Raw genomic sequence first — 23,987 nt, 5'->3', positions numbered from 1 at the left:
ACTTGTTGATAATATTCTCCAATGTTCCTCTAATCCAGGTATAATATTGTCATGTTCTGCAATAGTTTGAGAATTTATTTATTAAAGGTAGTAAAATTACTCTTACATTACATGGGGATGGAAAAAGTGGTGGAGAGAAAATTGGGAAAAAGAAGAAAAGTAAAGGAAATGAAGTATAGAAAAGAATAATATAAATATGGTTAAAAAGATAGAAAAGATGAAAGGGTTGGAGGTTTGAAAAGAGGGACTAGGAAGAACTTGTATAAACCTCAGCTAGAAAAACAGATAGAATGATTTCATTTAGTCTTTTAAAACATTATAAAATATTAGATCAGATGGGTTGAGGACAGTATGCCAAATACTGGGGGACAATTTTTGACTCAAAATGAAGGGTAATATATTCATGGTCAAAAATGGTGTTAGAGCTATTTATAGTAATCTATGACAAGGTGGAGAAAATTCTTATTGAGTCTCCCTCATTTGGATTTTGTCAGGATTTGGGACCCTTAGAAGACCCCCATCACTGTTTAGCTTTAGTTCCTACTAGAGGTGCTGGGGCAAAGGCACACTTCCCTGGTTGTTATGAATTTCTCACCAGCCTGTTCTTGTTTGTTAAGCCAGGCGCCTGAAGCTGCATGCTAAGAGGGTGCTGTGTTGCATCTGCTGTGTTTCTATCGTGTGCAGGAGCACAGGATGCAAGGTCCAGGCTGTTATTGATACTGCTGCAGTATGTTATGTACTCAGTTCCCTCCACAGAATCTTGTTTAAACTGATGTAGAGACTGTTAGCTTTCTGCAAACATGGAACCTGTGATTGTCAGTTCTCTGGGTGATCTATGGGTGGTCTGTAGTGCTGAAGCCTCCCCTCTTCACTGATGTAGATTGCTGGGGTAACATTCATATGACTGGGATATAGAATCAGTTGATTGACTTGTGTCTATGGCTGTGAATTTTAGGCATTGTTTCCCCTCTGCTGACTGGGTTAGAGATGGTTAGCCTGCCTGAGTCTAAGCTCAATAAGTCCATAGTTTTGAGTTGCCAGTGCAACTTCGCTCCCTCCCCTCCACTGCCTTGCATACAGGGTCAGTGGGCCTGCTTGTATCTGCACTCTCACTGCCCTGGCTGTGAATTGTGGGCATTAGCTCCCCTCTGTTTTCATGTCCTTGTTGGAGTGCTATCCAATCACCTTGCACCTGACTACAACTGTGGGTGTCGTGGGTGCAGGTTTTCTGTTGGCTTTTGGTGGCACATGAGTCTCTATCCTGGCAGGTGTAACTCATGGTTTTTTTTATTTATTAATCTGATGAGAGTGAGGTATCTATTGGCTTCTCTTTGCCTGATCTCCCACAGAGACTATGTTGAGTGCTAGGTCAGGGTCAGCACTCTCTGGGAGTGACTACCTCTTGGGTCTACTCCAACCCACTCCTCTTATGTGTGGTAAAGGATTGGGTGGGGGGTGTTCCAGTAACTTTCAGCTAATAGTGATCATCACTCCATAAGTTCCTTGTAGATGAATTATTGAGACATATCTTGTGTTATTTATTGCTATCTGAAAGTGGGAAGAAGTTGGGTTGATATAATTTCTTGTATTTTGGCCAACTACAGACTCTACAAAATGGCCGTCATGCCAGGTATGACTTTCAGTCCACAATTTGGGATAAACTGCTTGATCTCCTTATCTGTCTTTGCTGTTCCTGTTGTGTTTTAACTTGGTCTGCTTTTTACTTAATTTTTTTCCAATTATTAAGGAAATAAGTTTATGTGCTTTTCCTCTCCTTTCTCTTTCTGTTACTTTTCCTCCTTAACCCTACCCTGGTTTGGGGTTGGGAGTATGCATTTCTGTCCTTATGTTCTGCACCAGTAACCAAACTTCAAGCCCCTCCAAGTATCAAAATGTCCAAATTGAATTTTAGGGTATTTACTCTGTCACCCACCTCTCTGGTCATCATTTCACTGCTTCCTTTCTGGGCTGATCAGATTCCATCTTTAGGTACACCATTACCTCTTTACTATCCTTAAATAGGTATTTCGCAGTGGAATTATTCCTATATTGTTCTTGACATTAAACATCCTTATGTATTAGAATGTTACATTTTCTGAAAAGTTCCATATTATTATTTATTAATTTATTATTTATAATTTATTATTGGTAAATGAACTGTGCAGAATATATTCTCTATTTTGGTCGGTGGACAGAGTAGTTCCACTATTTCAGTGCTCATAAATATAGTTAGATTTGAAAGTAACTCTACTTTGTTATAGACACTGCATCCCATTTTTCTTTATTAACATTATTTTCATAACATTTGTTCATTAGGTAATAGTAGTGTTATTCTGATCTAATGATTATATGTAGTTTTTAATTTTATTATAATTTTGTGTTTGTTAGAAGTATCTTCCCCAAAGTATTACAGAAGCTTTTAAAAAATTTACTAAAATGGCTAATAATATCAATGATATTAATGCTAATAATAATAGCTAATATTCTTCTTTATTTTGTTACTGGAGATTGAACCCAGGGGCACTTAATCAAGGAACTATATCCCCAGTCTCCCTTTATTTTTTTTATTTTGAGACAGGGTCTTGTTAAGTTGCTAAGTGCCTCACTAAGTTGCTGAGACTGATCTCGAACTTGTGATCCTCCTGCCTCTGCCTTCAGAGTCACTGGAATTACAGGTGTGCATCATTGCACCTGGTTAGCTAATATTGTTTTAATGTGTTCCATTACCATGCACTGGTTTATGATTTACATATTTGATCTCATAATCATCAGAGAATCCTGCTAGATTGACATTATCTCTGTTTATATATAACAAATCTTAATGCCAAGCCAGGAGACCAGTTTTCCATTATAAAACTTAAAATTAATGTATCCATTGGTTCATTCATGTATACAACAAATGTTTATGGAGTGCCTACTAAGTACTATTGATTATCAGCCAGACTGTGAATAAGTTATTTAGTATGCAGACATAATCCCTTTTTTCAAAGTGTTTGTAGTCTAGGAGGAAATGTAACAGTTAACCAAGACATTACAAAGAATTGTAGTATTTTGATACAGCTAGTAAAAGGTGTGTATCAGTATCCAGCAGGGATATTTAGCCTAGGAGTAAAGAGTGCAGGAACAGTCTTCCATGAAAGACTTAATCAGGTCAATGAAGGTGCTCAAGTGAAGCTATAGAAGTAGGCAATAAACTCATGATGATGCAGGAGAGAAGGTGCTGAATAAAGAACGTTCTAAGCCAAAATAAGAAATTCAACCTCTATTCTAAGGGCATACTTATTTATACAAAGGCTGTATTTAATTTAGAATCACCATCTAGCAAATAGTCCTAAACTCTCATATTTCAATTGTTTGATGATTATTGAAGCTACCATATTTTGAATAGATATTTCCTATTTCTGGGTTAAAGTGACTTTACTAATAAAATTTTCACGAACATCTCCAAGTTTATTCTTCATGTAATAAGTAAGCAAGAATGGTAACATCTTTAATACCTTGTAGCAGAATTCCCCTAAATTTGGAAACTTGTGTCTGACTAAAGATTATAAATACTCTTACTACATCAAATAGCCTTATATCTTGCTATAGTTGTGACAGTTTTGCAAAATTTTGGTTCAGTTGAAAAAATTGTTTTTAATTCCTGCAGTACTTTGTACTTTCTGTGTTAAGCAGTAGGATTTGATCACACAGTTAAAATTTTGAGCCAATACCCCCATAGATGCATATTTGTCTTTTAATAGATAATTACATTTATTGAACAATTGACAAATAATATGTTAGTATATTAATATGTAGTATACATTTAAAACTGAATTAAAATTGAGAATTTAAGAATAGATTAAATGAATTTAAAAAAAAAAGGTTTTGAATTTTCTTTCTGTGGCCCGGTTGATCACATTTTAATATCACACAGGGAGTGGGAGCTTAGTTTGCATACCATCACATTGGGAAAGATACAGATGAATATTCTTTAATGTCTACTTATGAGAAGTAACATGTAACAGGCAAGTTCAAATTCAGAAAAGCAAAATGTTACTCGGTGGTATATTAGAAGTTGAAGCTTTTGTCAGGCATGGTGGCACAAGCCTATAATCCCAGCATCTCAGGAGACTGAGGCAGGAGGAACACAATTTCAAGGCCAGCCTCAGCAACTTAGCAAGGTCCTAAGCAACTTAGTGAGACATTCAAAATAAAATAAAAAGAGTTGGGGATGTGGTTCACTGGTTATATGCCCCTGGATTCAATCTCTGGTACTGAGAGGGGGTGAGGGGGGAGAAAAAGAGAAAGTTGAAGCTGTTGTGGTTCAGACAGGAGAGCATTTTCAGGACCAATTTTGTACATTTTGACCAGAGAAAATGGGTAATCAGCAAAAAAGACCCAAAAGACAGTGTGGCAGGGCTTTTGATCAGTCCTTCTTATAATTAAATGTGCCTTCAAATCAACTAGGAGCTGGCATTTATAATAAGCTATCAGATGCTGCTGGTGTTGCTGTGAAAACTATACTTTGAGTAGTAAGAATTTAGAAGACTTTCACATCTAAAGTGAAAAGTCTGTGCTTAATTTGATAATTTTGTAAGCAGAAGGCAGCTTTGAATGGCATTCCAGCTGGGGGCAATGTGATCAAGTTGAACTCTAGGCAAAGTCATTTAGCAGTAATTTAGAGATTGGAGGCTAAGACTGGAGGCAGATAAGTCTAGAGGCAATAAAAGTAGTACAAGTGAGAGCTAATAGGCAATCTGAACTAGGACACTGGCAGTAGAAACTGGGAAAAGATAAAATTGAGGGACATGGTAGAAGTACAGTCATTTGAGACTAGGAATAAGAAATTAACACAGGTATAGTATATAAAGCAAATTAAACCAAGAGCTACAGAAAATGAGAAATCTGAAGTTTTATACTCAGTAATTTTGAAATTTGAATTTTCACAAATATGAATATACATACATGAGTAATATGTTCAGTTAACCATAGGAAAATTTCTGGTAGAGAAGTTTACAAGATAAAACTGGCTTTGAAAATTTTTGTGTTGTTCCATCTTCCTTATTCCCAGAAAGAGACACATGTCCTTGGAGCATATGTACATATGAGTCCTACAAATCTTGATGATTTTATATAAAGCAATAGCCTAATTGGGCAAATTGTTTTTCATCTGGATAGAAAACATTAATGTCTACATATAAATTTTTGAAACGCTTGAAGCATATAGAGGGTGGAAGTGGCAAGGAGAAATGTATTTTCATTGTAAGATCTGAATTTGATCTGACTAGATGCTACATACACTATTGATCATAGAGACCATTATGTTCATTTTAGTTTCATGGGCCTATGTCTGGCTTTCCCTACTGGATGATAGGTTCCTCAAGTGCCACGACTGTACCCTATTGATTTTGTGTCCCTGGATCCCATCAGAGATGCTGAATAACTGTCTTTTGAATGAATGCATGAATGACACATCAGAGCCTAGCACAGATGTGAGTACTGAGTCTGAGTCATAGTTAACATTGATCATATCTTTTAGGAACCTAGATATGATAAAAGCAAAAGAAGTACAGGCATGTTGAAGAAGCTTTTCTTATACAACACCATATAACTTAAATTTCTGCTGAAATCTGTTTATACCCTCCCAGTTTATCGATGTTCCAAGAACTTAGGGAATTTTCTGATTCATTTTCTAAGCTTTTTCTGTAGCATAATACTTAGTCATGCAAAATTTAGCTCAAAATTGTATAAATATATACTATCTGTATAGAAAATAATTTTGGATCTGCATAGGAATTTTACACTACAGTTAACATTAGGTGTCCAGTCTATGTGGTTTTTTGATTAAAATACAGATTCTGAAAATTGCTTTATGATTTTTGTGCTGGAGAGCAGTCATTTATATGTAGAATATAACTTCTGCTAATGTTCATAGTCTATGGAATTTCACAGAAAAATGAAGGATAATGCAAGGGCATTGCACATGGTTCTTTTAATAACTTTATTCTTGGTAATAACAGAATGAATGAAACAACCTTTTACATAATGTATTCTATTTTTAAAGGAAGCCATCATATGATATGCCATTGACTTTAATTATACCTGCTTACTGTCATAATGTAATCTTAATGGTTTAAAATCCATAGATTTTGAAATCTCCTTTGAATCTCTACTTCTCTGCATTTCTGGTACCATCAGCTCACTTGAAGTGATGGTCTTCTGAATAATTGTAATTTTTCCTATTGTTCTTGTTCATCGTTTTTTTTTTTTACTTAGCATTCAGTGCTATGTTCTAGAAATGCAAACCTTGCTTAAAACTGTTAAGTAACTTTCTCTGGTTCTCAAGTAACTTCCCACTATTCACAAATCCTTTATATGGCTATCAGACTCTTAGGTTTTTTTCTCCCATCTTCCCCTCATCCCTCAATGAAAGTTTGTGCCTTGGCTTTGCCATCAGAGTACAAACTTAGGGCATGCTTTGTACTCTGTCTGCAAAATATTCTCTACCACTTTTCCTGCAATATTTTAGAATGTTTTTGTTGTTTTATGCATGAATTTTCAGATGCAATATTTCCTCAAGAAAGCCTTTACTCACTTTTAAAAACTAGGTAAGGACTTCGTGTTACGTGTCTTCCAACGTTATATAGCAATAGTAATAGAAATGTTAAATTAATTGTGTACTTAATTGATGAATGTTGAGTATATTTTAAAATTTTATGACAAATAAGGCCATCCTTTGTTAACCATTATATCATCAAAATTGGCATATTTTCTGAACATGGTGAATTCTTAAAGATTTTTTCTTGAACTATTGCCAATCATTTTTATTAGAAAATATGGATGTCAGATTGAATACATTAAAGAAGAATGTTACTCAAAGTGGTGTTTGGAATTTCAAGGGACCAAAAATAGAATTTATTAGTAAGACAATATTGGAATGTCTCTTCATTCTATTTCAAACATTAAATTATTCTGTGAATAATTTAATATAATATATATTGGTAGATTATATACATATAATTTATATAGAGATAAATGGAGGGAGAAGATATATATTCACTGTTTCCTTCCTCCACCTGTTCTTCTTTCTTTCTTTTTCTTCCTCTCTCATTTTTTTCCATTCTTCCTTTCCCTTTTTTCTTTTTTAATCTAATAATTTTGTGCAATCAAAAGACTAGAGACTACTTTCATAGAAGAGCTTAAGTTTTTTTTTAACCTAATATCTATTTCCCTTTAATTAATAAGCATACTGACACATATTTTAAATTTGCTTTTATGTCCTAAATTTCTACTATAGGATTCAAAAATTGCCCTACTATAATTTGGTAAAAATACTTCTTTTACTTCCCAAATGAAGGGTGGTGAATAAAACAATAAAAGTTTTATATTAAGGACAATAAAGTTGATAGTGTTATGAATCATGTTACTCTTATTTTTACTCCATTTTACTTCCTAATCTATGGTACATATGACAGCAGTCATAAATATTTAATATAGGATGAATAAAAGACATTTAACATTAAGTGTGTCCCCCCACCTACATTATCAAGAGTAGAGTAAAATGAAATAGACCAATAAATTAGATTACTGGCAAACACCCAAATTGATTATTAAATGTAATGGTACAAATTTATCTAAATATTGTACTTCCATATAATGGTTTTAATTGAAATGTGTAGTGAGTGGGGTACTATACATTCAATGGATTGTCAAATGGAAGTACTGTACTAAGAAGTGGTTAGCATCATGTTAATTTTTTGGCCACTTTTTTGTTCTTTTGAACATTTTCATTCAGTATTATTAAATTTTTAGTGGATTCTTTTGACATTGACTTAACCTATAATCAGCACCTCAGTAAAAAAATTATTTCACTCCTCTTTTGTGTATCATGCTTTAAACACAAAGTCATCTGTCATAATAATATTCTCATACTTGTTTTGCCTGTGTCCTGTATATTAGGTTTTCAGACTTCCTTAAATTCATTTAAAACAAAAATCTCACGTGAAAAAAAAAAAAGACAGAAATGTTTATCAGAAAAAAAATAGTGAATTCTAAATGACTCTATATTGAAAATATAGATGACCATTTAGTTAAAAAAGCAATTTCAAACTACCTGGCAGGATTTAATGTAGTCATTCTTACCATGGTTTCTAACAGAATATTCAATGTTGTCTCTTTTTAACATTTAATGAAAATAATTACCAAATCACTCTTTAAATGTAAACTGAGTAAATAAACTGAGTCATTAACCTGAAAACATTATCAGGGGTCCCAAAATTTCACTAATGAAATTTTACATATTTGAATGAAATAATAAGGGGGAAGAAACTAAGTAGTAAAAATAATCGTATTTATTATCTACATATGGTTCATGGCAAAATCAAATATTACTTTGAACTCGGTTTCCTAGAGTAATTGTTTAATCAAAAAAGAACAAAAATTACTCATGGGAGTTCTCATAAACCTTATTACAGTTTAGTCAGTGTTTTCCATGAACTTTGAAGCAAATAGTTTACTATAAACTGAAAATTCTGTGAAATATACTAAATTTGTAAGCTGACACTAGTGATAAAATAGAATTCTGCACAGATTACAAATAATTGAATTAATTAATAGATGATATATAATCTTAGGTTGAAATCTTCATGAAAAATCAAAACTGGATATTTATGCTTTTAAAAACAATGTCAACAAGGATCTTTTTCCTTTACCTAGTTATATTGCTGAGAAATCCCTTTTTCTAAAATATTTCTTGAATTCAATTCATAGAAATCACTTTTCCTAAGAATTTCTGCCTATCTGAAAACAGTCATTATATTTTGGGTCATTCCTCATTCAGTACCCCCATGAAACATTCCTTATCTGACCAGTAAAAAAATGGATATGCCCTATGAATCTCATTATTCAAAAAATAAACAGGAAATAGATACCTCATTTAGAATTGCTATGGGAATTTGACAAAAACTAGATAGGAATTTGAAGGATGGTATTTGAGATGACTTGCAACTACATTGTTTTCTGTTTTGCTTTCCCAGTCTTAAAGTTCAGTGTAACTCTATGATTTCAGATTGTATGAACTTTATGAATAGATTTGTAGTTTCCCTTATTAAAGAAATGGGAAGTAGTGAATATTAAACATATATGTAGAAGTGATTGGTACACAATGCTTAATGTAACTTAAATAATCATATTAATATGGATAACAGTGATACACCTAATATTTCAAAAATTTAAAAAGGATTTTGAAAGCTTTTTACCATAAATAAATGATAAATGTGTAAAGAGAGAGGTGTGTTTAACCTGGATAATTTTTTAAAAATTTATTTGTGTTAGGAATGAAAACCAGGACCTTGCACATATTAGGCAAATGATCTTCAACTGAGCTCCACTCCCAGCCCTATTTAATCTGATTTAAACATTATACAATGTGTAGATGTATACAAACATCACACATTACCCAATTAGAATATATAATCTTTATGTTTTATATATCTGTTAAAATAAATTCAATTTAAAAATGTAAAAATATAAATCAAATTGAAAATTCACAACAAGCTGTAAAGAAGACATGCATAATATTCTAAACTCTTATTAAAACTTCTTTGAAGTCAATATGACCACATAGCTAATTTGGATATTAGACACAATTTTTTATCTTTGTTAGGGCTCAGATAACTCCAAGGAATGCTGTTAGTAAAAGTTTCTTATGTCTCATTCCATTTTATTAGATGTTTTTAAGGACACACACTTGTGGATGATTATTAAACAATAGTGAGGGCTGGGGCTACAGCTCAGTGGCAGAGTGCTTGCCAAGCACTTGTGAGGCACTGGGTTCAATCAATAGCACCACAAAAAAATAAACACATTCAAGTTATATTAGTTTTCCATGACCATTATTTGAATTTTGTATAGATTGTAGTTTGCCATTACTTAATATTGCCCCCATTTATTGAGATCGTAGGGTAAAATTGAAAGCATAGACAACCGTGTTAAAATGCACGTCTGTGAGAATGACCTGAATGACACTATGCTTTATTTTTTACCTGTAAAGCGAGTGTCAAACTTCCTACTTTGTCATCAAATGGTAAGGATGCTGTTGTGGTTATTTATTAAATCCTAAAATTATAAATCATGTACCTAACCAATTCAAAGTGCATAGTCAATATTAGTTTATATTGCTTTTATATGCATATGACTAAATGTTAAAAAAAAGCATCTTATCAGGCAATGAAATTTTCTTAAGTGGGGAAAGATAAAGATGATAGCTATAACATTATCAAGAATTATGTATAAATAGATGTAAATTTAGTTAACATTTGGGAAATACATTGTTCAATCAGTAATTTATCAGGCATGCAAAATTAAGACTGTAGACATAGAAAAATAATTATCTAAGAGCAAATCTAAATATCATGCCTATGTTTCTAAATGTCAGTACAAATGGCAAAAGGAGAGAAAAAAGAACATTTATTTTGCTCTAACATGCTTTTGAATGCTGATTGTCGGTTCTGTTGGGTACAATAGGGTCTTCTTAACTGAGAGAATGTGAATTTGTGTTCAAATAGTGCTTTTCATCTTGTTTTCTTTCAAAATTGAAAATAAAGATTCATTTTGCCAATAAAAACCTCAAGATATCTTTAATAACTCAAGGGTTTTTTAAAAAACCATTCAACTGGTTTGACTAAATTTAGTTTAATAGCACACATGTGGTTCCATTCATCATTAAGAAAATTACTATATTTTTTTCAAAAGGTTAAGTTAGCTGATTGACTTAAGTTTTCTAAATTTATATATATATATATATTTTTTTAATACTAAATAGGTATAGAAAAATCTGAGTTACAAAATTTGCTGTTAAAGAGAATTGTAGGATCATGGACTCTTCACAATTTTCAGTTCATTGCCTAGATTAGTGGTTCTCAAACCACTGCCTTGCAGCAGCAGCAGCAACATCACCTGATAAATTGTTAGAGATGAAACAGTTCCTGGTTATCATTGTAGACCTACTGAATCAGAAAATATGAAGGAGGAATCCAACAAACTGTCTTAACTAGCCCTACAAATAGTTGTAATACATGATGAAAATATATAAAGTCTACATCTGATACCTTAGTGCTATATAGTAGTGCTGTCATCAGTGAAGCAAAACATTCAAAGAGTGTGGGTCTCTATCAGAGAAGTCTAATGAGTTTTGTGTGATTGAAAAAAGACAGACCAAAAGAGTTGGGAAATTGTAATAAGAACCATTGGAATTATTCTTACCATGGGAAAGTCATTCAATAACTTTCTTATAGAACTCACTGAACAACTGACAGAATCAGAACAGGATGGGGAGACACTGAAAGAAGAACTAGTGAATTTGAGATAGAAGCATTTATTTGATGACAAGTTGACTACAGAGATTGTTGTGTCCAAAAATTTTATATCCGTTACACAGCAGAAAGGCCCTAGACTTGATGTTAAACCCAACCCAGGCAAATAGGTGGAGGTTGCTTTTTATTACTTCTTTCCCAGTACAGTGGTGGTTCTCAAATTCCAGTGTACTTGATAATCCTGTGAGTTATTATTTTGAATGCATATTTCTAAACTACTTCCTCAGAGATTACGATTTATGCTGTCCAAGGAGCACACTTATAAAATGGTGCATAAGGATTGTAGATTAGCAGAGCTTTATATAGAGGCCTTCTATAAACCAGTATTTTTTATTGTGTTGAAAAACAACCAATCCAGAAAACCCAAATTTTGTTTAAAAATTTTTTCTCAAGAAAGCTCCTTTTTTCAGGAATTCACATATATGGGTAATATTTCTTGGTAATTTCTAGCATCACCCTCTTCACTTAAAACAATATGTTAGGACGGTTTATATTATTAATAAGAAAGATTAAATAGCTACCTTCTGTGACTTTCTACCAGTCTTCATTAGGAAAGACACATATTAGAACCTGTGGTCTAGGAGTTAATATAAGTCTCATTTTGATTGATCTGGAAGTGCTTTTCTTATATTGCTGCTGGTAATTACAATATCACTCCATTCTTTAAAGTTGACTCAAGCAACCCAGAAACTGAGGCTACTTCAATTATAATTTCCAAGGTATTTCAATTATCCTTTCCAAGTTAAGAGGAAGTTTGTAGTGATGAAATATCCTGAATATTTGGATTTATAAGGGCATATGCTAATTCTACAGACTAATAGAGAACCTAATAGGCAAAATGTAGAGGATTCTGATAAGGGAAAGCAAAAGTAAACCATACAAGAATAAGAAACTCTGTCTGGATTATATCTCTAAAACTTTCTGAAAAGGTAATTTAACAATCTTCAAAATAGGTCACATGTTTTTATATGTTAATAGATAAACATGTGACTATTTATAAAAGTAAACAATAAACAAGTTTAAAATGATTGATAATTTGGATATGATATGCTTTGCATGGGTTGAGAGGATTGATTCCTTGTGTTGGAAACAGAGTACTGATTTTCAAGTGACACAATTCTAAACAAAGTATGCTTCCTAAATTAGTTTGGCTTAGCTGATGGTAACCCATACTTGTACTGTGACGTGGGGCAATGGGAGAAAATGTATCAAAAATAAAAATGTGATATATTAAGGTTTTATTGAAAAATACATGTAATATTTAGATTGCTTTGTCTTGCTTATGAAGATATGGCTTATTTATAGTATATGTCAAATGAAAGCTTCAGTACTCTGGCAAAAAATAACAACCTTTTGTTCATGGGGTCCACACGTAGTTGATGTTACTTTTGTTTAATATTTTGCTATAATGTAAAACACAAAGAAGTTCAGAATTAGATTTATAGTAAAAAAACAAATGTGGTTTGATGGTATAGAAAATTACTATTGCAGTAAAATACAGAAAAAACCTCCAACATGAAAACGCATAAAATTTGATTTATTTAAATTATAGTAGGTTTGTTTACCAGTTTTAGCAGACGATGTTCTGTACTAAATGTAGGGAAGCATAAAAAGATCCTGAAATCTCAGTTTATGTTCTAAGTAAAGACTTGATGATCAAAATTAATGTCTGTTGTCATAATGTGCTTTAAATGCTTTACCATAATTAATTTTATGAGAAAAATGATGGTGATCCTTTTTTCATTATGACAAGTTACTAGTTGTTTATGTTTTGAATTATATTTGATTATTTTTCCACTGACTTATTGCAAAGCACAGTATGTTATATGAAATATATATCCAAATATTTTGGAAAGCCAACCAAATGAGTTATAAGTGGGTCGAGTTTAATCAATTATTATTTCTTGAGTTTGATAGTTAAAAATAAAGTGCAGTTTAGTATGAAAATGCCATATAATGGTCCAAGAGTTCTCCATGCAGAGGGAAAAATAGAAAAATGAGAGTTGGCAGACTTCAAAAACTACATATGAACAGTTTCTTTTAGTAAGACTTCTCTTTCATGTGGAAATGGGAACACTTACATTTTTTTCTTGAGATTTTAGATTGCCTCATATAATGCTTTTCTTCAGCTTAGTAATTCTAAAAAATTTAGCTCTCATTAGAATTATCTCAAGGGTTGTTTTTGTATAACTTGGGCCTCAGGCCTGGAGTTTCTGATTGGGTAGATTAAGAGTAAAATCTGAGAGTCTGCATTTCTAACAAGTTTTCAGGTGATGTTCATGCTTCTAGTCCAATAAACACATTTTGAGAACCACTGTCCTGTCTTTCATGAGTAAATTTTAAACCTTAAAAATAAACACATGTAGATTGCAAGGAATTTCTCAAGTGTGTATTGATTGTGTTTATACTGAATTCTTACCTTTAAATTTTTCACAATTAAAAATCCTGAATTTTTTATGAGGATTATTGAAAGGGAACCTTGTTTCATTTGAAAATTTTTTTCTTCTTTGACAAATCAACTAGATAAAGGATCCATGCTTAAATGTGATGATGATGTCAGGGCTTGCAAAAAAATATACTATGATTCTATTTTGGTGAATAGCCTTTCTCTATGATGAGTAGATGTTAAATAGAAAATGTGTATCCTCTCTACTATATTGTGTTCTTCCTGCCCCCATGAAAATTGCTCAATGGTTTTGGCCAATGTATGCCTGCATATTACTGTCAGTGACAAGCAGAGGGAATCTGGACAGTGATTCAAATGAGATTGACAAAGACCAGGACTCTAAAATGACTCAACATTTTGTTCTTGGGGTTTGGATATAATAGTCTTGATAGTTCCTGACTTCATCAGTCTTCTCCGCATTCTAAATTGAAGTCTAGCACCAGAGGGTCTGGGTCTCTGTTGAGTAGTATATATATCCCCTGCCTGTAAAGAAAGATGATTGTACAGTCAACTAAGCTGAATTCTGCTTCAGTGGATAAGAAAAGGAGAAGCATAATGCATAGTGAATTGCTTACTGTAGGGCTAGAGTACCATTTATTCTTTTCAAAACAAATAGACTTGCTATGTTTTAAGTCACTCATTTCACTGAATCTCTTTGAAATTGTATTAAATTACCTGACCATGTCATTATATTCACAATTGCAATAAATACCTTTAATGGATTATTTTTTCCCACTAGATTATACTGAACTTCCCCCAAATATATATTGCTGTCCCAAGCTGAATATGTGTATTTTATATAACACTATATTTTCACAAAATGGTTTTTTTTCTTGTGCAGAATAGTAAATGTCGTTTGAAATATATTTGATTTTCCTCATCCCCTATTCCTCCTTTTCTTCCTCCTTTAAGCCATGAAATGACCATCAGACTTAGCATGGATACTTGATCTGGTTTAAAATAAAAGTAGATTAATAAAATATTACATTGTTTGATTGAATTGAGAGTGTATAAAAATCCCCTCCCTCTGATAGGTCAACGTTTTATATATTGTGTGTGCAAGGAAAGTTAGTGTAGTAGTCAGAATAATAGCCCTCCAAAGTTAATCTCAGCTCTGAGAACCTGAGATATGTTATTTTATGCAGCAAAAGGGACTTTGCAGGTGTGATTAACTTAAAGATATAGAGATGAGGTAATTATCCTGGATTATCGATGTGGACACAATGTAGTTGCAAAGATCCTTATAAAAGGCAAATTCCTCAGAGAAAGAACTGTCAGCAAAGCTTTGGTAATCAACATCATTATAAAATGCATTCTGAATTTGAAAAAGCTCTGCTGTGACTTTTATTTTTGTTTCCTTTTTGACAACTCTGAAATATAAATGAAATTCTCTTATGAGCTTTAAGTAATATGTCCTTATTAGTCTGCATGAAATGAGAATGATGTTTATACCCTATTGCTCATGAGAACACTGCTTCTCAGATACTAGCTTGTTCCAGAATCATCTGAAGGGCTTACAAAATCACAAAAGATTTAAAAGGATGGGGTGGGGCCCCAAAATTTGTATTACTATCAGGTTACCATATGAGGTTGCTACTGCTGATCTGGGACTACAAGTTGAAAATCAGTGGACTGGGTAATTCACTCATATGCACTTGTGGCCCAGAAGAAAATTTCATCTTTGAAGATGATTTTCAAAATGTCTCCTATTAGTTTTTAATGAAGTTAACAACAAGAAAACTCTTACTCCCATGAAGATTTTACAAATACTTTCATATCAGACCCTTTGTTGAAGGACTCATTCAGTTATCCTTGTTGTAGGGGAGAAATTCAAATATAAAGATGGTTGCCAGTGCAATGACAACTACTGTCTTTAAAACAGGAAATAAATTGAGGAAAAATTGGTAATGTTACATATCTAACATATTTGAAAATCTGAAGATATATCTAAGGTGTATTTTTAAATATTTTAATCTTTTTTCATCCCTTTGAGACAAGTAAGATTGAAGTATAATTTATTCATCTCCTTTCAAGCAGAGGAGACAAGTAATTTTCGCTTTTTAAGGGAGCAGTGGTACTTCCATTAGTCTGTGTTTTCTTGTTTTCAAATCTTGCGCTTTATCAATTGATCCATGATACATAATACAAACATACTTCCTTGTACTTTATTATATTCTTTAGAATTTAAGTATGATAGTGGAATTTTAGGTTCTGTATCTGTGTCTGTGTAGACATGTGGCTACAGACACATACTCAAGTGTATTCATGTGTTTACCACATTGTTTATGTGAAACAAAAAAGGTAGGAACTGATTCTAGAAAGTACTTTCATGTTTTATTTCCTTCTTTGGATAAACATGATTACTGTAAAAATCTTTTAAAAGACTATTATCATTTCACTTTTGAAACTAGTTGAAGAGATTCAGGAACATATAACTCGGTTGCTAACATGAAACCTAGATGAGGTTAGTTTGCCTCTTTAATTAATTACTTGAATTCTTCACCTGTAATGAAAACAATAGTAGTCCCACCCTGGTTTTATAGTGAAGATTATATTACATAATATTTGTAAAATTTCCATTACATTTTTTCATAACTACTCATTACTATTTTCAGCTACTTAATACTATATTCTCACTTCTTGTCTTGATAAAGAAAAACGCACTGTTGTGTCTCCACAGAGCTCTGAATGAATCATAAGAATTTTTTTGTTAGAACCTTAACCTAAAACTTTTCATATGCAAATAGTCTAGGTATTACTGTTTTAAAAAGGTGTAAACCATAAGCACCTAACTTTTTCCTTTTTGAAGATACTTTTTCTCTTCATAATTTGAACATATTGATCACTTCAACTGAAGTTCATGGATAGGTAAAATTTTAGAAATAATTGGGTAGACGCATTGTTGACTTATTCAATAAAGAAATAATTATAAAATTTTTACTGTGTTTCACACTTTCTTATTTAATAATTCAGCAATGAGCCAAACTTACAAAACTTATGTCCCTGTGGTATTTATATTGTAATGGATTTATTGCTATGGAAGTTACAAAAAATAAAAGATGTCAATTTTACTATATAACTGATAATTCAACTTTATCCTACCCTCAAATTTTGACCAAATGTTCCTTTTTACCTATTATAATGTAAAGCAGGTACAATTGAAGACAGTTTACATTCATTCTTACAATTAGGTAGACACTTTAATATCTGTAATAAATTATCTGCAAATCATTGTGATACAGTGTTTGAACAGTGAAGGCAAAAATTTTGCTTGATTTGGGGACTGGTGTGTAGCACTGCTGACTCCAAAAACAGAAGTGGGAGAGCTCAGTTGATATATTCTAAAATATTTAAAAGATCTTTGTTAACTTGCAAAGAAAATAATGAAAAATCTTCCTTTGAACTGCAAATAGTTAAATTGCTAGAAAAATAAATTAATGTAATTTTGCAAAAAGCTTTTGTGTATTTGCATTACATAAAGTTGGGTCCTAGGCTCATATGATTATAAATAGTTTTTACTCCACATGTGTAAATGTCTAAATGGGCATTTAAAAGTTAAGCAAATTATGGGATAATGATTTGTCACTGGGAAAGGGCCTGCATGTTACAAAACTTTAATATATCTGTCCTATGGTAGGCACAGTAGTAGATTCTCAAATATGTCCACATCTTACAACCCAAAACCAGTGGATACATGGCAAAAGGAACTTTTCAGATATTACTTAGTTAAGGATCTTCAGATGAGAATGTTATTCTCACTCAGATGAGTCCAGTGTAATAATAAGGGTCTTTGTGAGAGGCAGGCAGAAGAGGCAGAGTTTGGGTAGTGTACGACCAAAAATTGGGTAGTCTTTATCTAGAAGCCATAAAATACAAGGAAATAAAGTCTACCCTTGAGTCTTGAGGAGGAATTCATCCCTGTCTATCCCTTTTAGACTTCTTTCTTCCAAAAATATAAGAAAATAAGTTTATGTTGCTTTCTAAACAGTTAACTTTATTCTTAATTGATACATAAAGCATAAGAAGTATACCTGTTATCAGGGTAACGGGTAATGTTGAGATACGTGCATACATTGTGTAATGTTTAGATCAGGTTTGTGTTGCTTAAAACTACTTGTTTTGTTGTTACTTGTGACAGAAGCAATGGGAAACTACAGTTCCCAAACACCAAATGCCAGTATTTTCTTTCAACCAATGTGACAAAGAAAGAGAAGAGAAAAAATTCTGAAATGGCATGGGGAGATTGAAATGTACTGCTCTGATCTTCTTCTCTCCTCCTTTTTTGAGACCAGTTCTCACTGTGTTGAGCAAGCTGTTCTTGAACTCCTGAGTTCAAGTGATCCTCCTGTGTTAGCCTCCCCATTTCTGGGATGACAGGCATTTGTCCACAGTGTCCAGCTCTCCTCTTCTTTATCCTTACTACTAGTGCCTCATTTCACACTGATCATCTCCTTTCTGGATCAATATAGATTACTAGCATCCTTCAAATTTGCATATCTCCAGCCAAACCTTCCCACTTTATATTATTAGAATATTTTCCATCAACTCTCAATCAAATCCTGTTATTCTCTGCTTGAGCATTCTCATGGCCTCTTCAATTTATATAGGAAAAAAGTGAAAGCCCTTTAGTTTGACTGGAAACACCCCCATGATCTTCTCAATTGTTTTTTCAGTGAATTCCCCAGCACATTTTCATCTCTCTCCATGTTCTCTGGTCTAAACTTATTTACAGTACATGTGATTATTTTCTTGCCTCTGTCTCAATGATTAAGTTTTTCGTATTGACTGAGATGTTCTTTTTCCTCCTCACCCCCATACCCTTTAAATTTTTTTTTTCTATTTTCAGGACTTACCTTATCTTCAAGACTTTAGGTCAACGAAGTTTTATGTTATTCCTCGAGTTATAACTAACCATGTTTGCTTTAGACACACAATTTTCTGTGAATTATATTATACACTTGTATTATAACTTGCCCATCCCTGCTCTGACCTGTTTGCACTTCTATTTCACATTTCTAGACAATGTGTGCCTAGGCAGTAGGAATTACAGTTTACTGATATCTGTGTTCCCAGAAATTAATATATTATTTTAGGCAGTGGTAGGAGCCTAATAAAGTCTTGAAAAATGGATTAAATTAACCAATGTTCACCTGAACATTTGATGGATAGTGTACCTTGATTTAAGATGTAACAAATGATATCTAAATTATTATCAGGTCAACATTTATTTTCTCTAAGGCATCATTTAATCTGCCCCTGTAAAATGCCATTGAGTGATTTAAATTATGCATTCTTCTATGACACTGTGGTTCTATTATTTTCCTTTCCCAAATTTCTGAATGATCACTTTGTGAAAGTGCAAGTAAAACAGTGTTTTAAAGTTAAAATGAATTTCATAGATCAAATTCTGTTGCTATACTTGACTTGTCATGGAGGAAAATTTTGTTAGTCTATACAAGACAGATTATGTTGTTTTCAAAGCCATGATGGTTTTTATTGGTCCATGAAAATCTAATATAATAAAGTGTTCACAGAATCAATTTTACAGTATTAAAAATCTGTCATCTCTATCACTTTTAATAATACCTTTAAATGATTATGAGCAATTTGTGATTTTAAAAATTTATATTTTTAGTCATCAAGAAAATATGAAATTCTGTTGTCAAGTGAGTCACTAAGTAAAAGTGTGTTTATCATTGATGCAATTATAGAATATTGTGGAATGGAAACATTTCTTAGTACTCTCTTCTTAAATAAGCATTGTGGTAAATTTGTAATGATGCCTACATTCTTATCTTTTGGTTTCTCACAGACGAAATTAATGTTCATGGGCTCCTAACATGACTTTATTTCCAAATAACTATATGATTTAGGGAAATTACCCACATTGAGCTTCTTTTTATTTAACTCTAAAATAGAAATAATTGTATTGGTAATTTCAGTGTTGTTTGTGAAAAACAAAGTAAAATGCTGGTAAAGCACTCAACACACTACCTGTCTCAAAGTAAATGCTCAATGAAGATTAGGTATACATACTACCATTAGTTCCAGATCACCATTACTTTATTGTTTATAATATAATGCTCTTCTATTAGGAGGCATTTGGTGGATACTGCTGACTCCTGGCCACTATGTATCATAAAATGAACTACAAACCTTGAAGTTGAAGTAGTTTACAATGTAATAGAGGAGATTCAGCAAATCCACAAGTAATTGTAAGAAAAAGTTGACTAATTACTGGAGAAAGTCACACATGTAACAGATGAATTAAGAAAGGAGAAATGGCATTCCCTAGCTTGAGTCAGGTATCATGGTGATGGTGGCAAGATAAGGCTCTATTTAAACATTTAAGAATGGGTTCAATTTTGACAAAGGAAATAAGAAAATACTACATGCAATGGGAAGAAAAAGACTTGATTAAAAAGACAGAAAACATGAATACTAAAATAAAGCGAGTAGTTTTAGTTTTAATTTCATTGATCTTATTAGTTTTAGATTTTCATTATATTTATCTCTAAATAAACCTCACTTTAATAATTGTTTTCATAATATTTTACAGTAAAATTTTAAAATTTATTTTTCTGTTGACATCTGGAAATTTTTGTTTTCATTCACAAAAATTATGGCACATACAAATCACAATTATGCTAGAAAAATTAGTGATTATTGTTTTTTTTATCTTGAATTTAGGGGTTTTCAGAAATATGATTTTTTTAATTAAAAATCATAAATTGACATAGGGCAATGTTGTTTGATTCATTCTGTTATTTTTTTCCCTTCCCCCCCACGCCTCCCACACCTCTTTTCTCTCTATACAGTCCTTCCTTCCTCCATTCTTACCACCCTCCTTATCCCTAACCCTAAACCTATCCCTAATGCTAACCCCTCCTACCCCCCATTATATGTCCTCATCCGCTTATCAGCGAGATCATTTGTCCTTTAGTTTTTTGAGATTGGCATATCTCACTTAGCATGATATTCTCCAATTTCATCCATTTGCCTGCAAATGCCATAATTTTATCATTCATCATGGCGGAGTAATATTCCATTGTATATATATGCCACAGTTTCTTTATCCATTCATCAATTGAAGGGCATCTAGGTTGGTTCCACAATCTGGCTATTGTGAATTAAGCAGCTATGAACATTGATGTGGCTGTATCTCTGTAGTATGCTGATTTTAAGACCTTTGGGTATAGGCCAAGGAGTGGGATAGCTGGGTCAAATGGTGGTTCCATTCCAAGCTTTCTGAAGAATCTCCATACTGCTTTCCAGAGTGGCTGCACTAATTTGCAGCCTCACCAGCAATGCATGAGTGTACCTTTTTCCCCACATCCTTGCCAACATCTATTGTTGCTTGTGTTCTTGATAATCGCCATTCTAATTGGGGTGAGATGAAATATTAGGGTAGTTTTGATTTGCATTTCACTTATTACTAGAGATGTTGAACATTTTTTCATATATCTGTTGATTGCTTGTACATCTTCTTCTGTGAAGTGTCTGTTCATTTCCTTAGCCCATTTGTTGATTGGATTATTTGTATTCTTGATGTAGTCTTTTTTGAGTTCTTTATAGATTGTGGAAATTAGCGCTCTATCTGAAGTATGAGTGGCAAAGATATTCTTCCACTCTGTAGGCTCTCTCTTCACATTACTGATAGTTTCCTTTGTTGAGAGAAAGCTTTTTAGTTTGAATCTATCCCAGTTGTTGATTCTAGCTTTTATTTCTTGTGCTATGGGAGTCCTGTTAAGGAAGTCTGATCCTAAGCCAACAAGTTGAAGGTTTGGACCTACTTTTTCTTCTATAAGATGCAGGGTCTCTGGTCTGATTCCGAGGTCCTTGATCCATTTTGAGTTGAGTTCTGTGCAGGGTGAGAGATAGGGGTTTAATTTCATTCTGTTGCATATGGATTTCCAGTTTTCCCAGCACCATTTGTTGAAGAGGCTATCTTTTCTCCATTGCATATTTTTGGCACCTTTGTCTAGTATGAGAAAATTGTATTTATTTGGGTTTGTGTCCATGTCCTCTATTCTGTACCACTGATCTACCTGTCTATTTTGGTACCAATACCATGCCGTTTTTGTTACTATTGCTTTGTGATAGAGTTGAAGATCTGGTATTGCAGTACCCCCTGCTTCGCTCTTTCTACTGAGGATTACTTTAGCTATTCTGGGTTTCTTATTCTTCCAGATGAATTTCATAATTGCTTGCTCTATTTCTGTAAGGTACATCATTGGGATTTTAATTGGAATGCAATTGAATCTGTATAGCACTTTTGGTAGTATGGCCATTTTGACAATATTAATTCTGCCTATCCAAGAACATGGGAGATCTTTCCATCTTCTAAGATTTTCTTTAATTTCTTTCTTTAGTGTTCTGTAGTTCTCATTGTAGAGGTCTTTCACCTCTTTGTGAGATTGATTCCCAACTATTTTATTTTTTTCGATTCTATTGTGAATGGGGTAGTCTTCCTAATTTCTCTTTCTGAAGATTCATCACTTATGTATAAAAATGCATTGGATTTATGAGCATTGATCTTGTAACCTGCTACTTTACTGAATTTACTTATGAGTTCTAAGAGTTTTCTGGTGGAATTTCCAGGTTCCTCTAAATATATAATCATGTCGTCAGTGAACAGGGATAGTTTGAGTTCTTCTTTTCCAATTAATATCCCTTTCATTTCTTTGGTTTGTCTAATTGCTCTGGCTAGAGTCTCAAGAATGATGTTGAATAGAAGTGGTGAAAGACGACATCCCTGCCTTGTTCCAGTTTTTAGGGGGAATGCTTTCCGTTTTTCACCATTTAGAATGATATTGGCAATGGGCTTAGCATAGATGGCCTTTACAATGTTAAGGAATGTTCCCACTACCCCAACTTTTTCTAGTGTTTTGAGCATGAAGGGATGCTGTGTTTGATCGAATGCTTCTACTGCATCTATTGAAATAATCATGTGATTCTTAACTTTTAGTCTGTTGATATGGTGAATGACATTTATTGATTTCTGGATGTTGAACCAACCTTGCATCCCTGGGAGAAAACCCACTTGATCATGGTGCACTATCTTTTTAATATATTTTTGGATGCGATTTGCTAAAATTTTGTTGAGAATTTTTGCGTCGATGTTCATTAAGGATACTGGTCTGAAATTTTCTGTCCTCGATGTGTCTGTGTCTGGTTTAGGTATCAGGGTGATATTGGCTTCATAGAATGAGTTGGGGAGGGTTTCCTCCTCTTCTATTTTATGGACTACTTTGAGAAGTATTGGAATGAGCTCTTCATTAAAGGTTTTGTAGAACTCGGCTGATAACCCATCTGGTCCCGGACTTTACTTTGTTGGTAGGCTTTTGATGACTTCTTCTATTTCGTTGCTTGAAATTGATTTATTTAAGTTGTGTATGTCCTCCTCGTTCAGTTTAGGTAATTCATATGTCTTTAGAAACTTGTTGATGTCTTCGAGGTTTTCTATTTTGTTGGAGTATAGATTTTTCAAAATAGCTTCTAATTATGTTTTGTATTTCACTCGTGTCTGTTGTGATATTTCCTTGTTCATTCCAAATTTTAGTAATTTGAGTTTTCTCCCTCTTTCTCTTTGTTAGTGTGGCTAAGGGTTTATCAATTTTGTTTATTTTTTTCAAAGAACCAACTATTTTCTTAATTTTTCCGATTGTTTCTTTTGCTTCAATTTCGTTGATTTCCGCTCTGATTTTAACTATTTCCTGTCTTCTACTACTTTTGGTGTTGGTCTGCTCTTCTTTTTCTAGGGCTTGGAGCTGTAGTGTTAAGTCATTTATTTGTTGATTTCTACTACTTTTGTTGAGTGCGCTCCATGAAATAAATCTTCCTCTAAGTACTGCTTTCATAGTGTCCCAGAGATTTTGATATGATGTGTCTTTGTTCACGTTTACTTCTAAGCATTTCTTAATTTCCCTCCTGATGTCTTCTGTTATCCATTCATCATATAATAGTGTATTATTTAATCTCAGGTATTGGAGAAATTTGTTTTTTATTCTGTCATATATTTCTAATTTCAATCCATTATGATCTGATAGAGTACAAGGTAGTACCTCTATCTTCTTGTATTTGCTAACAGTAGCTTTGTGGCATAAAACATGGTCTATTTTAGAGAAGGTTCCATGTGCTGCTGAGAAGAAAGTGTATTCGTTCTTTGTTGGATGGTATATTCTATA

General features: G+C 33.0%; 1 protein-coding gene across 2 annotated transcripts in view; it reads left to right on the top strand.

Annotated features, from left to right (window-relative positions):
* The window catches only part of IL1RAPL1 (interleukin 1 receptor accessory protein like 1), a 1,318,779-nt gene that overhangs the window by 555,816 nt on the left and 738,976 nt on the right, over nucleotides 1-23,987 (top strand). The gene's annotated exons all lie outside the window — the stretch shown is intronic.

Source organism: Sciurus vulgaris (genome assembly GCF_902686455.1).
Source record: "Sciurus vulgaris genome assembly, chromosome: X".
Classification (NCBI taxonomy): Eukaryota; Metazoa; Chordata; class Mammalia; order Rodentia; family Sciuridae; genus Sciurus; species Sciurus vulgaris.
This window is presented reverse-complemented; position numbering and strand designations above follow the sequence as displayed.